We start from the raw sequence: 15,858 nt of genomic DNA, 5'->3' as shown, positions 1-15,858 counted from the left end.
ACGATTGTGCAACTGTTTGGGTTACAATGAGGTTCAAAAGTTGCAGAAGGAACCTTGTGCAGCCTTGTGGCAGTTTTTCCATTTGTAATAATCTTTTATTTGTATTTTCAAACAGAGAAGCATTCCCAAAAACTGAGTACCGGATATCCTTCATGTCGGGGCACGTGTGCCGCTGCTGCAAATAATTTTAAAACATCTGCAAAATCAACCATAAATCTGTTTGCCATTTCTCTTTAATAAATTGCATTTAATATAATTTCCCATCACTTAAGTAACTCGTTTCCACACTGCCCCTGTAAATAGGGGAAATCCCCAAATGGCCTGATAAGAATTTCATTTCCTATGCTATTCACACGCGTCCGTCGCTTAGCCCTACCGCGGCCACGCCTCTCCAGGCCCTCCAGCCATAAAAATTGATACGCACAATCAGAAACCCTTTTTTTTTTTTTGTTGCTGGTAAAGGACCCTTGTCCGAACTTTAAGGCCGAAACATAAACAAGTTAGTCAAATAAAACATTTTGTTTTTTTTTTATTAAAAAGCCAAACAGCCAACAGAGAACAAAAAAAAAGAGTAAATGGATCAAAGTAAAAATTCCCAGGAACATATTACATGAATCGAAGCAATGTGTGTGTGTGTGTGTGTGTGTGTGTGTGGCCGGGTGTATGTTGGGGGTGTGTGTGTGTGTGCGTGTGAGCTTAACCCAAATTATCTATTGCCCGTGGCCAAAAAGAGTCGGTCTCTTTCACTTACCATTGCGTATACGCAATGTTGTGTTAGGGCATTTTTTTTTGTTGTTGTTTTCAAAACGCCAAAACAGGAGAGAGGAGAAGTAGAAGAAATCATGACATGTTTCGGGCCTCAGCCTCGAAATCATTTATTGCTGTCCACTTGGCTTCAGTTTTCTGCTGCTGCTGCTGCTGCTGTTATTATTATCTCATGAATGCTAAATGCCCCAAGAGAGAGAGCGAGGCAGAGAGCGGTAGCGACCGTGGGGATAAGTATGATATGGGGGAACATTGTGGCAAGAAGTCCTTTGTGCCGCAAGTTATGGCATGTACTGAGCGAATTATTGGGTGATTGTAAAATGGGAATTTGTTAGAGATCATTTCCAAGAGATAAATAATGCAGGGAACGTGTGAGATATGTTATGCATCCATTTAGAGTCTTATTATTATTAGAAAATCTTTTACAGAATTTACCAACACTGTTACTCTCTGCCAATCACTGTGCTTTCTTTTCTAGCACTTAATATATACAGATTAAAGCATATTTTATTCCATATTTGCTTCCAAGCTGCCCGAACAACCATTTTTTCTCTCTGTGCAAGGTGGCACTATAAAGTACAATGTACATATGCAAAAGAGTCCGCCGTGATATCTTCTACAATTTATCATACGGCAAAACTGAGTTGTGCGTGTTCCCAGGCTTCTTCCTCCTCCCCCCCCCTTCCTTTCCGGTACGAGACATTATAGTCATCATTATCATCATCGGAATCATGATGATGATGATGATGATGATGATGCCACTTGGATATCTTGTGGCTTAGCCTGACCCATTATCCCACTTATGCACATTGAAGGCATTCAGACAGTCAGTCAGTCAGTCGTCTGCCTTCCTGCTGGCTTACTCGACTCTGACTCTCGTTTTGGGATTGCGCACGAGCTGAGCAAAGGGAGAGAGAGAGAGAGAGAGAGACACAGATCCTGTGGAGTCCTATATGTCCTGGAGTGTGTGTGTGTGTGTGCCTGTAGCCTTTCCGTGTCATTGTAATGGCGGCACATCCGTTGCAAGTAAATGCCATTTGTCGAAATAAATTTCCGTTTTATTTAAATCCACGCACAGTCGGAGTCGGCGGCAGAGTCTGCTAGGGAGGAGAGTGGGGACACTGGGTGGTGGTTTTAGGGGGTGGATAGAGGGAGCACACACATGGACAAAGCGAGGCTTAAGTGTATATTTTATTATTATTTGGACTGCCTGATGACATTTGTTGGTACTGACAGCCTGCCTGCCTGCCTGCCTGTCTGCCAAAGACCGGATGTCCTTCTATGCACGTTTGTATCTATGTAGCATCATACACCCCTGCTACACCCTGCTATACCCTGCCATCATCTAAAGTACCCTGTTACTCTCTGATGGTGCCTTTACCCGCTTCGAGCACTCCTCTCTTTGGGCCGCCTGTTGGCTTTTGATTGCCGCATTGCGTATGTTCATTTGTATTTTGTATTTGTCCTCTATCCAACTATCTATCTGTCCAACTATCTATTGGATTCACTTTGCCATTCCCTCGCTCTTGGAAAGGTGTATTTAATGGAGGGTAAGGCAGCGCTGCTCTCTGGAATGCCTCTCTCTCTGGCCCCGCCTGACCCTCTAGTTATTGGACCTTGCTCCATCCCTTTCTCTCCATTTCCTGCTGCTCCTTCAGCCCCTTAACATCCACTCTGTAGGCCCATCCTCTTTACAACAACTGTTGCCTGCATTCGGTTTAGCCTTTCGTCAGCTGCAAATCATTTGGCAGCATTTAATGTTGGCCCAAAGGCCAGCAGCCCCTGGCTGCTTTGGGGCACACACTCTCAAACGCCCTTTGGCATCCCGCTCCCTTCCATCACTTCCATGCCCCTGTCATTATTTATGAGATATTTGGTTCCAGCATTTGTTCGTTTTTGGAGTTTATTGCGCTGCCGTGTTGGCTGATGAGAGAGGCACGAAGAGAGCCCATGCCACGCAGCCTATGCCATGAAATAGTTTAAATTCTGATTAATTTTAAAATATTAATTTTGGGAAAGATTAAAAATTATTTCAGGAATTGTTTGATTAAGAAAAGTATTAAAAAATGTAATAGATATTTTAAGCGAGTATTTGCTATTTTTCTCTATGGGGATATAATTTGTAGGAATTTTTTAGCATTTACCAAAAATATATATATTATTTATTTTTATTTATTTATTTTATTTATTTTACCTAAAACATTTTCCTGACAATTATGGGATTTTCTTTAATGAATGCTATCTGGACTCTACAATTTACACTACTTTCTTTTACAAGTTAATGTAATTCTAGCGGTAATCAATAAAGTTAAGACCCATTAAGGCTCAGGGGTGAGAAATGCGAAAATCAAATATAATTATGGCATAGAAGATTTGCAGGTTTACCCAGCAGTAAGCCAGCAGGCTGCTGTCTGCCAGCAGAGCTTTCCCAGTTTATCGACTATCTATCCAAGTTGCGGACACACGCATACCATTTGGCTACACTCTAATGAAAACCGATGCCACAGCAGGACGCCCAACCAAAACCTCTAACCCATTTGGTAGTGGAACGCAGCTCTTGCGCCTCTCTTACCCTTCCACGATGGCTGCTTGATTATCCGGGGTTTTCAACATATTCATTTGCATATATGGAAATGACAAAAACATGGCCGAAAAATTGAATTGAACTCGTGTCCATGTCTCATGTCGCATGTCCGCATATCCAATGTCCGCGTCGGTCAGTCGGTCAATCAGCGGGAGAGAGAGAGAGAGAGAGAGAGAGCAGCCTGTGTCGTCGACCCTTTCTCTTTGGCAATATGTTGGTTTTTGTTTTATGGCTCCCGCCTGGAGGTCACGGGCCCCCCTCGCCCCTCGCCCTCATCGCATCGCATCGCTCCAAATGAGTGACCAAACACTTTGAGGGAGCCCCCGGGCATCCATTCCATTGGCTGTGCCACTGCCCCTGCTCCTGCTCCTGTTGATGATGATGCTGATGATGATGGAACCCGAAAGCCGAAACCCTTTTCTGACATTTAATGTTAAATGCTTCGTTATTATTGTGATATGATGCATGCTGGCCGCAGGGGCATGGGCAGGGGCAACCTTACCCAAAACTATGTCAAGCAACATTTCCCTGCTGAAATGTTGTTTCGTGTTCTCGTTTAAATGTTTAAAATTTTAATGAGCGGCAGCATTTAATTTTAATGCCATGCAAACACATGTTCATTAAGAACCGAAATAACTTTAAATAGCCCGACAATGTCCGCTTAAAGTTTTCTATTAGATAGAATTTTTGTTGAATTTCTTCCTTTGCTTTTGGCAGCACACTTAAAATAATGAGCGCTTAATTTGGCACAAATTCAGGACCAGAAATGGAAACTTTTGTGCACGTTCTTTTTTTTTTCCTCTACGAGTATTGGCTGTTGAGGCCAACGCAATCATTACGCTCGATTAGGCGCTCCGATTCGTTGCTTGGCTTTTTTTTTTTTTTTGTTGGTGATTGATTTGAAATTGGTTGGCGCTGATTTCACACAATCTATCTCAACTTTCTATGAGCCCAGGCGCGCCGAGCCCATTGGAGCGCCCATTCACTTTGTTGAAAAATAATTACGAAAAGGCAAAGACTTTGCCGGGATTAAAAATAGGCAGTGTTTAATTGGGCGTTCATGATTTGCGGCACGGCCGCTGCGGACTGTCATCAAAAGGCACAGCAATCATCATGTGTGATGGCAGATAAAAGCTGTTGATTAGATAATGCCATTTGGACTGCTTAGATGTGAGCGGGAAAAAATAGCTAAATAATATTCGAGTTATTCCTCAAAGCAAAAAATGTTCATTGAAATTTTATTCACTCTCGAAGGACAGTTCCACTTGCTCTTAAACTGTTTTTAGTTGAAAAATCTCATGCTGCATTTGCCTGGGTTATTAACCTTATAATTATAAGATAGAAATATAATAAATAATGTAATAATAAAATAGAATAATAAATAAATAAATATAATATAGAAATCAAGTGGGAAAAGAGTATTTATATTTTTATTATATTAAAATAAATCACATGCCCTGTGGCCTACAGCCAAACCAAATGCGATTAGCCCCGTTTAGTCTAAGAACTGGCAGACATAAGTCTGAAAACTGTCAACTGTCATGGCTAGCAGAAGGGAGAAGGGTTTTTTTTCACGAAAGTCCTGTGTGCAGTCACTCAAAAATGCAAATTAGCTTGTGAAACTTTAGGCTTAAACCTGGCCTACTCTTTTGTGTTATTCCCATGCCCTCTGCACACACAGGAGGGCGAGTATATTTGGGTTAATGAATAGACAAACTTTCGACAACCTCAATGGCCCAAAGTTGTGCCCCCCCCCCCAAGACCCAAGACCAGAGACCAACTACCTGTGTATGTATGATGATGGCGACATTTCTCAAGGAATCGCGCCACTGCACAGCAGCCAGTGGCACAGATATATGTACATACCTGTATGTATGTATGTACAGATGTGTGTGAAAAGGCAAATGCAATTCAAGAGCTACGGAGGATAAGGCTATGGGGCTAAAAGGATATCTAAGTGAACCCGAAGGTGGACTTGGTCCTTGTCGTGGCATTATCAAGTGAAATATGTGCCAGGCAAAAGCTGAAAGCAGAAAGCAGAAAGCAGCAAGCAGCCAAGGAAAAGCAGCAGAAAAATGGTGAAACTTGTGTGTGTTTGACTTGCAGCTTTCTTGGCTTACTCGGGTCGTTGGATTGGGTTGGGGAGTGGAGGGGACGACAAACTTTTGAATATTTCATCATTTTTCGGTTGCAAGGTAGCAGCGTCTCTAAGCCTATTAAGGACATCAAACAAACATTTTGCAAAATTAAATGGCCATGCAAGGCAAGCACATGTGCTCTGCTCCCCACCCATTCTCCATCCTGCAGCCTCCATCCTGCAGCCTCCATCCTTTGTGTAACTTTGCACAAAATATTTCAGATATTATGTCACACTTAAGGGACGTACTATGGATCCTATCCTCCATTTATGACGACCGCACAAGACACACGACAAACGACACACACACACGACAAGTGCTTGGCTAAAAGGATGCCCCACCGTTTGCTGGCCAGGGACCTCCTTCAACGGAAACGGAAAGCAAAACGAAAATGCAAAACATTTTCAAATATTTATGAGCTATTAACACTTTGGGGGGAAAATCTCTTAGGAAGCTCAGCGCTCCCGCACCTCCCCTTCGCTTTTGATACATAGTTTTTTAGGCATTCCCATGGAATGGCCTTTTGGCCTTGCGCCTTGCGGTCAAATTTCAAATTATTTATTGTCTTTTCATGGCTTTTCCGTACGGTTATTTCGGTTTTAATGGCATCTTAATGCTCCACTTGCCACACTCTACTCCTGCTCTGTGGTCTGTTTTGTGTGTGTTTTTTGTTCAAGTTCATTAATCTGTAGTTAAATCATAAAATGATCCAGCTTGTTGAGTGATTCCGGCACATGGCTGTGTGTTAAATTGTGTACACTTTTGGCTACATTTGCAAATATATTTGCAAGATTTAATATGAGAGATTACGTTTACGTTTACATTTAATAGATTCTTGACATTGTTTACAGAATATAACTATATTTTTTGTCTGCTGTTGTACCTTTTGCCAAAGCCAAAAATACTTTTCCCCATAACAGTTTATCTGCATATTGACAATGTTCGCTATAGCCCACAATATCTATGTAATATATATTTGTGATTTCATTCATTAAACTCGACTCTTGGCTGGCCAAAAAGTTTCCGTTTTTTGCACAGAAACTCATTGAACTTTATGGAAAAAAAAACCCAAAAATCAATGTTAAACTGCCGCCCATATATGTAGATATATGCACTTTCAATGGTTCGCTCCGCTCGGTTGCTGGGAGTTAGCATTGGCTGTGGGTGGGTACAAAATAAAAGAAATTGCTGGGGGGAAAAAAAGTTGGCTAAAATGCGGTCAATGAACACATATATGTGGCACAAACTGAACAACATTTGGTAGCAGGCAGGAACAAGGAAAAATAACAAAAGTCATGGCATTTATAGCGACAAAGGCGAGCAGAGAACGGGCAAGGTTAGGATTTGGTGCCGTAGAACTAGATAGATACCCTTGCTGATTTATCGTTAATATATCGATAAAAATATCCGATTTATCATTTAGTTATCATATAGATAACGATAAATAACCAAACTCTACAAAAACCAGAATTAAGCTATATATCGTTATCGATTAACGTTACTTTTCGATACTTACCAAAATCGGTTTAAAATATATTTGATATCATATTTGCTCGACATCGAATATTCACTATATGTAGATTTCAATGGAGATCCAGGATGTGGGTCGGGCATCATTATACCCTCAGAGTAAGAGTATTCCAAGGAAAAGAAGAAAAACACCATCCAGAAATAGTCGCGCCAGAGTCCTGGACAGGACTCGGAACACTGCAAGACCTTTGCCTAAAATGCTGTTTATCTTGTCGGGCCCATGAATGCGACGGCGCTAGAGCCTGTGCGGGAGATAGTGGGGATAGTAGGGATGTCGGGTGCCAAGAATTTTGCAGGATAGCGGTCCTTTTAGGTTTGCTGGCGTCGTCGTCGCCAGCCGCTTGCTAACGACGCCCGGCCCTGGCCTGCCCTGGCCCTGGCCAAAATAGAAAGAGAGAGAGACCTGAAAATGAAGTAGCTAGCCAACAGGCGGCTCCAGGACGACAGCGGACGGGCAAAACGTTCTGTGACAGCACGAAGGACACAAAACAGGACTAAAAAGAAAGTTGGGGCGAACATTTTTGTGGTCGAGCAAATTTTTGGGCTTCGATGATGAAATTTGGCTGCCAAATAGGTTACAAGCAATTTCTACTCCCGGGTACACACTCTCCCGGAGTCGGGGGTCGAGACCAGTTTATGGAGTTGTGTGTGTTTCTTCAGCCCGTTGTAGTTTCTGGTATTTTTTGGCCAGCGATTTTCCTCTCGCATTTTCCAGTTTCTTTGGTTTCGCTTTATTTTTGTTGGCCAGTAAATGAAACGGAAATATGTTTTGTGGGCCCACTGCACATGGCAAACAAACAACTTTTGCGATGGCCGCAATGGACGCCCCAGCCCGGGCAAAAGGGGGGGAGGAGTGCGGTCTGACTGCCAAGTTTACTTGAAAAATCTTTAAGGAATGGCCAACCAGTTGGGCAGTAAGCGGCTTAACGAAATCATCTGACCTGAAGAAGGTAAATCAACAGAGAAATCAAGGCGAACAGAAAAGGGTTGTCCGCTTCAGCAACGATTGCAACTTAAAGAATTCCATTTGAATTTAAAATACTCTGGCATTAGAAAGTTGTGCAATAGATTGAAGGCAGAATTCTTCAGTATTTAATGACTGTTTGAATTCTTTTCTTAAATTACTTAGTTCCTGATAGACCCAGCACTAATTCCCAAAAGCTTACTCTGGAATATTGCTGACTCTTTTTTCCTGCTATATTCAGGAAATTTCACACAATCCATTTAAACATTAAAAACATATTCTTGGGAAAGCACTAATTTTATTTGATCGGTTTGAAACTAGATTTGTGTTGTCTAAATAATATTTCCAATTTCTAAGAATTTAAAGCTGCCCAAAATCAGAATAAAACCATATTTAAAAAGCAGTTGGATATTTATCCACCAGAAGTATCTCGACATTAAGATGCTTTTAAGGGGGCTATTTTTTGCATACGAGTCCCATTGTCTGTCACACTGTCCTATCGTCTGAACTTTGCAATAATTACTGTACATTGATATCTACCATTAAATGTCTCTAGTTTCTTTATATTCTCCCTACCAATAAGATCTTAATATTTACAATAGAAACGCAGAAATTCTTTTAAATCTCAATCATCTGCAGGGTATCAAAGTTTCTTCACTTGGTTGTTTCATTTGGCATAGTCTTTGCTGTTCGCACATATGTACATATCTCGTAGCTCAAAAAGAGAGAACCACTTTTAGAATATTCACGAATTTATAATTTCTATTAGTGCAAAAAGTTTTGCCCACAGATCGTAAAAATGCAGCACGAAAAAGCTGACATTTGCTGACTGCACTTAGTCTAATTTAACCACTAAACAAACATACACACGCACACACACACACAACTACAAATACTGTCAGTCATTTGGCAACCCTGGCCAACCATTGTCACAACATTTCTGCAGAGTCCTTTCCCTCCTGCTCTCTGTATCTCGCTGTCCATTGGCAGCAATTTAAAGTCAGGCCGGAAAAACCAAAATTACCACAAAATGTTTACATTTATATGAAATTTCATTTGATTTTCACCCAAAACGAAGCGCACAGAAATCGTGTGGTGGTGGGTGGTGGGTGGTGGGCTGTGGGTTATGTGAAATCATTGGCCGATTATTTTACAGGAAATTAAAAACCACAAATCTAAAATGTTTGAAATATCCGGTGGAACAATTAATTCATTAATGAACAACACAGAAAATCGGGCCGGCGAAAAAAAAAGGAAGAGAGAAAATTTTGCACACGACGGCAGTGGAAATCGGAAGTGAAATCAGGCCCTGTGAAAATGTATAAAATATATCTGCTGGTTTATAAAATGCATCATCCGATAAGCGTGTGCATGGGGGTGGGGTGGGGATGGAACGAACGGTGAACGGTAACGGTGAATATATAGTATATGCATATGTAGATTCCCTGATTCGATCCGGTGTCCCGTGTGCATTATTAATTTAAATATTGTTGCATATGTAAAACCCATCTGACTGCATATTGATGCACTTTTAAATGCAATTCCCCCCGAGCTGCCACCCACTGCCCGTTTTCCATTCTGACATTTGATTAAGCAAAAAGGTAATGCAATTTGGCACTTCAGACGGCTATGCTTTATTTTTGTTGTATAATTATTTAATGACTATACAGTTTCAGTGGGGTACTTTGAATTTTAATTCAAGATTAAACTCTTGAAAGAGAATTCTGTACTTTAATGGATTTTTTATGTGCTTTTTGGCATGTAAATTTCTAACTCCAAACTTAAATTTTATAATTATTTATATTATTTTATAACGTTTATTCATTGATTAATGCTAATATTCTATGAAAATATTCAATTTTATGTTTTCTACGTGCAATTCTACATTTTACATGACATTTAACTTTAATTGCTTACATTGCTGTTCTGCACCTAGACTTTGACCCTTCTCTTTTCTCTTCCACCAAAGACTGTACCATACCAAGATGCTGACGCTTCACGGTACGGTCGCGCGAGGCTATTTCGTCAATTCGCTTTTATGCTCTGAATTGCTACTGGCTCAAGTCAATGCTAAAGTCTTTGGCGCGGCACAGTGGGGAATCAGCCGAAATGGAGTTTCACAGGTCAAAAAATTTTATGAGCGCTTTGGATAAAATTTAGCAAGCTGAAATGGCCGAAAGCCCCACTGTGCTGCGCTCTTTTTAAGCTCTCTCTGCTCGTCGCTGACGAACAGAGCATAGCCGTGCGCTCGCTCTGTCTATGGGGCGTAGTGATAAGACCCGCCAAAGAACCGGTTTTTAGGTCGCTCATGCAGCCATCTTGTTATTGCTCAGTATTTGCTTCCGCTCAACACCCTTTCCATCACACACCCACGTTCGCTGAGGAACATCGTAAAGGAAGAGGAGAAGAAGGAGAGCATGGAATGTGCTAGAACTAAGTCGGCTGCGCTGCGCCATGATGAAATTAACAATGAATGCTTATAACTGTAACCCCTTCACAAACCACTCATTCTCTCACGCACCTGGACTTTGACCCTGCTTACATATATATATACATATGTACATATCTACCACTCAACACCCTTTCCAAAAACACCCACGATTGCTATTCATTTTTGCAGGGTGTAGTAGATCAGCCGAAATATTCGATCTCATTTTGGCATTGGGACATGGTGAAGGACAATGAGAAGAAGAAGAGCATCGAATGTTCTAGAACAAAGTCTGCTGCGCTGCGCCATGCTGAAATTATACAATGCATGCTTGTAACTGTAACTTTCTTACCAACCACTCCATCTCGCTCGCACACACAACTACACTCATTTGATCTCCTATTGCAAAAGGAGAGAGAGAGCACAATTTCCAATGGGCAAAGAGAGCAATTGGGAAGCTGAGCAGGAGAGCATGGAGTGTTCGAGAACAAAGCCTAAGCTGCCCACGCATCTGAGCCGCGCTCTCAGTCCACTTTTTTCAATCGGGCAATGCGGGTGCGTCGTTAGTCGGCTCCGCGTTTAAATTCGCAAAATAGTGAAAGTGAATAGTGAAGTGAAGTGTAGTGAAGTGAAGTGCAGTGTAGTGAAGTGTAGTGCAGTGAAGTGTAGTGCAGTGATTAAAAGTGAGGCGGCGGCGGCGACGAAGAAAGCAGCAAAATGGCGAAAATTGGCAACTCGGCGGCGGCGAAGAAAGCAGAAAAATGGCGAAAAATGGCAATTCGGCGAGGGAGAATGCGGCAATGCTTGAAAGTTTATTCAAAATCTGATATCTACATAGATAGTGCATTAAATCACTTTTTTTTCATGTGTAAAAATCATCATCCCATCAGTGTGTGTGTGTGTGCAAATGCGCTTTATTTGTCCCCTTGTCCACTACATCCTAAAATAGCGCAGTGAAGCAGAGAGTGAAAAAGGAACATGCGTTCCAAGTGAAGTGAAGTGATGGGGTGAGGCATTCAAAATTTTGTGATCTGACTCTCTCTCATCTTGTGTGCTCACACGAACTTACGACCCCGAATGCCTCACCTTAAATAAATATGCCCAAAATGTGTGCTCCTATTGGAAATTTCGTGCGTTTCGTTTGCGGTTTTCGGTTTCTGTGCGGTTTCGGTTCGGTTTCCGTCGTCTAAGTCGGCGTGCGGTGTCTTTCTTTAAATCGTCAGAACTTTATGTGCGAAAGGAGATGCAAGCAAGGGAAAAGTAACTGGAAAATATTATCGGTAAGAGGGAGAATTGTGTGTTTCTGTTTTTCTTTACTGTTTATACTCTTTTTTGTATGATTCTATAAGCATTCCTAATTGCTCTCTTTGCCAGTGAGATGTGGTTGGTGAGAGAGTTACAGTTATAAGCATGCATGGCATAATTTCAGCAAGGCGCAGCGCAGCCGACTTGGTTCTCGAACATTCGATGCTCTTCTTCTTCTCATATTCCTTCACCATGTCCCAATGCAAAAGAGAGATCGAATATTTCGGCTGATCTACTACAACCTGCAAAAATAAATAGCGAAAATGGGTGTGAGATGGGAAGGGTGTTGAGTGGTAGATATGTACATATGTATATATGTAAGTAGGATCAAAGTCCAGGTGCGTGAGAGAATGAGTGGTTGGTGGAGGGGAATGCTTTGTTACAGTTACATTTGTTCTAGAAAAATCCATGCTCTCCTGCTTATCTTCCTAATTGCTCTCTTTGCCAGCGAAAGATGGAGGGGTTGGGAAGAGAGTTACAGTTACAAGCATGCATTGTATAATTTCAGCATGGCGCAGCGCAGCCGACTTAGTTCTCGAACATTCGATGCTCTTCTTCTTCTCTTATTCCTTCACCATGTCCCAATGCAAAAGAGAGATCGAATATTTCGGCTTGTCTACTACAGCCTGCGAAAAAAAATAGCGAACGTGGGTGTGTGATGGAAAGGGGTTGAGTGGTAAATATGTACATACATATGTCTATATGTAAGCAGGGTCAAAGTCTTGTTGCGATCGAGATGAGTGGTTGGCGAAGGGGTTACAGCTTGGGTACAGTTACATTTGTTCTAGAACATTCTATGCTCTCCTGCTCGTCTTCCTAATTGCTCTATTTGCTATCGAGATGGAGTGATGGTGAGAGAGTTACAGTTACAAGCATGCATTGGTATATGCGTGTTTAGATGTTAAAAGAGCATGCACGAATTCGAGGGTATTGACATCTTCGACCCTAAAGCACTGCTTTCTATCATTTTTTGTGGGGAATATATTCATCCCCTCGTCCACACGTATTTTTTATGGTGATAATTTTGTCTGACCAAATACGGCACCACCTGTGTATGTGGGGGAATCCATTGAAATGTTTACGCTTCAATTGGCATTTGGTTTGACAAATAAAAAATTAATTGCCCATTAATGCATCGAATGCGCAAATGAATGGCGGAATAAAAAAATCGAATTCGCATTGAAATGAAATACAATAAATGAATAAACAATACACACGATGCTCGTACACTCAATATTCATAGTGAAAGGCTTATCTCGATTTCTCGTAATAATCAATAGAACTGTCGCCATAATCAAAGCTGTGTGTTAATTGCTTCATTCATTGTCAATATGTTATTAATTAATTAAATATTATTTCAAGCCTTGTTCCCGTTTCGCAATTTGTTTGAATCGATGTAAACGGCTATTTTCATTGATCAAAATCAATTAAACATTATTAAAGATGATGGGACCCAACGGGTGGTATACAGAGGGCATGACAGGATACTCGTAATATAATTGCGGCTCTTAATGGCGTGTTAATGGACAAGGTAATCAAAGTGGGGGTATAAAAGGAGTGAAAGTAATACGAATGGATTAACGAGAGATGAAAGGGATTTCGATTGAGTGGTTTTCTGAATTTGTACAAGATTTAATACAAAGGACAAATATAATAGGTCGAATTTGGAACATATAGAAACAAGTCTCACACAATGTATCGATGTACAGAAAATCTAGTTTTGATTTAAAAATCCCACCATTAAACATATTAGAAACCTTTTTATTCATCTTTTCGAACACCTAATACAAAATTCTCACATCATATGGCAGCTACTCGAAGCCCCATTCATTCTCTAACCAAAACTCAATTCCCACAAATTGAATTCCAAGTCCCAGAAAGCAAACAAAAACCCTACCGATGCCGATGCCGATGCCTGGCACATATCCCTGGGAAGTGTCCAAAGACAAGCAGAAGAGCTGCCAGGAATAGTAAAGCTCTGAATTTTATATGCTGACGTCTGATTATCGACACGCTACTCCTCCTGCTCCTGCTCCACCACTGCCTCGTCCACCCGATTTGGAGGCTGAGTCAGAGTCTGAGTAAAAAGTGCTGCTGCCATGTGGCGGTGGCATCCCAAGAATGGCGCCTGGCGAAGAAAGGAAATCCAAAGATGCCAAACATTTTGTATGGCTGGGCAAAGAAGAAGAAAGGCAAAAAGGATGAGGAGGTCCTACGTCCTGCGACCTGTGATTGTGTGTAGACCGAGCTGTGTATGGCCGTTTTGCTTGACAGTCATTTCCAATAACTTCATTTTTCCGTTGTTGAGCAGAGATTGTGTTGCAGATTGCAACCAAGGAGCCAGGTCCTGTCCTGTCCTGTACTGTACTGTCATGTGACTGCCACAACAGCAGAAACCAACAGAAACCACAAACAAGAAAAAGCATTGCATTGATAAGGCCAGAAATCAGGTCACAAATGTGAGTGGTGTATGAAAACTCGTACTCGTACATATTTTGCTTTTGTTTGCCACAAAAATTCCCCCATTTCTGTACAGTACTTCTGTGTGTGTGTGTGTGTATGTCCCTCTGTTCCTCTGTTCCTCCGTTCCTCTGTTTTGTATCTGGAAACTACTCAAACTGTCAAAAAAAGCTGGTACTGTAGAGTTTTTCTGTGTACCACCTCCTCTGAATGGGGTTTTCTAGTGGCTGCTTTTGATAGTGTAATTAAATGTGCTACAAATATGTTTTTAAAATTTATTTTATATTACTTTTAGAGTTGGGAAGGGAAATGGTACGGTTTTCTGTGGAATTTTGATTGTTTATTCTGCCTTATGCGCCCCATATCTGAATCATTTATCCTTCCAAAAACAAATCCATCTCCTGTCCAGACCGATGTGCCACACCTACTAATTGCATTCAACGCCCAAAAAAAAAAGACGTAATAAACTCATGACAAATGCACAAAAGTTTGCTAAAAAGGTGAATCCTCGCTGGCTTTTCCCCGTTTGTCATAATATTATTCTGGAACTGTCTTTCCCTCGAAAATCTCTTTCTGTATGATTTATACTAAATTCTATTTTGTTTCATGTTTGCATATCGCCCGCCAAAAATATTCTTCATTGACATGCATTTTGGCTTACACACAAAAGCTGGCTAGGATCCTGTTGTCCCCTGTCCTGCTCTCCTGCTCGTATGCTTCCTCCTCTTTGATCCCAAAAAGGCAAAACAATATTCTGACATTCAATTCGACATTTGCTTTGCAGGATGGTTCTGCATTTGCTCTTGACATACACTTTCAGTGGGTACTCTGGCACTCTGCTATCGGTGAAGGGAATTTCTTTAGAATAAAAAGTGTTAAGTATAATGAATAAATAAATAAGAGAGACAGAGACGATGGAGAAAGAGAAAGAGCTTGTTTATTAATCCTTTCAGTCTATCAAAATGTTTTAAATTCTAAAAATAGGCAATGGATTGAATGCCACTTTGAAGGGTATCCAAAGTTGCGGCTCCATGGAGCTATCATTTCCTTCTGTTGATGCAATTCTAAGCGTAGACGCCACCGGATGTTGCATGCCAATTTTTGTTGAAGTATGTATTTGTTTTGTTTGTGGGAATTGTACGAGTATGAGAGGAAATACTACGGAATCTATGGATACTACGGGGTCGTTCCATACATGTCGATGGATGGTGGGGGGGTGGTACCGCTTCCAGATAATTTATTTTGGCATCGCCATCGACGGTAGCTGCTGCTGTTTGTATTTATGGGATTTGCGTGTGAAATTTTCGGTTTGTTTTCTCGTTTTCAACAAAAGAAAACATGTAAAAGATATACGAAAGAGAGAAAAAACACGAATAAATAAATAAATATAACGTTTGCAGAAAGATTTTAAGGCGGAAAGGCTGTGTGTGCTCTCTGGCAAGGGTTTAAATTTTATAAATATTTTTTTTATTTCTTTTCTTGTATCTCTCTTTTCTGTGTGTGCTTTTCCTTTCAAGGTTACAATTTAGAAAAAATATCTGACTGGATTACAAAAATGTTCCACGTAATCGATGAGAGATTGTAAAATATGTGAGTTAAGGGGGAAAATCAGTCTCCAAATGGGTTAAGGAAGGTGCAAAAAAGGGTAGGGTTTGAGAGGGTTAAAGGTGGGAAACAAATGGAA

General features: G+C 41.0%; 1 long non-coding RNA gene across 1 annotated transcript; it reads left to right on the top strand.

Moving 5' to 3' along the window:
* Positions 1-13,470: 13,470 nt before the first annotated feature.
* LOC121404700 lies at positions 13,471-14,275 on the top strand. The gene is made up of 3 exons (XR_005968150.1): positions 13,471-13,966; positions 14,026-14,173; positions 14,251-14,275. It is a non-coding gene; the product is annotated as an uncharacterized LOC121404700 (long non-coding RNA).
* The last annotated feature ends 1,583 nt before the right edge of the window (positions 14,276-15,858 follow it).

The sequence above is a fragment of the Drosophila obscura genome, unplaced genomic scaffold (genome assembly GCF_018151105.1).
Source record: "Drosophila obscura isolate BZ-5 IFL unplaced genomic scaffold, ASM1815110v1 contig_36, whole genome shotgun sequence".
In the NCBI taxonomy this organism is placed as follows: domain Eukaryota; kingdom Metazoa; phylum Arthropoda; class Insecta; order Diptera; family Drosophilidae; genus Drosophila; species Drosophila obscura.
This window is presented reverse-complemented; position numbering and strand designations above follow the sequence as displayed.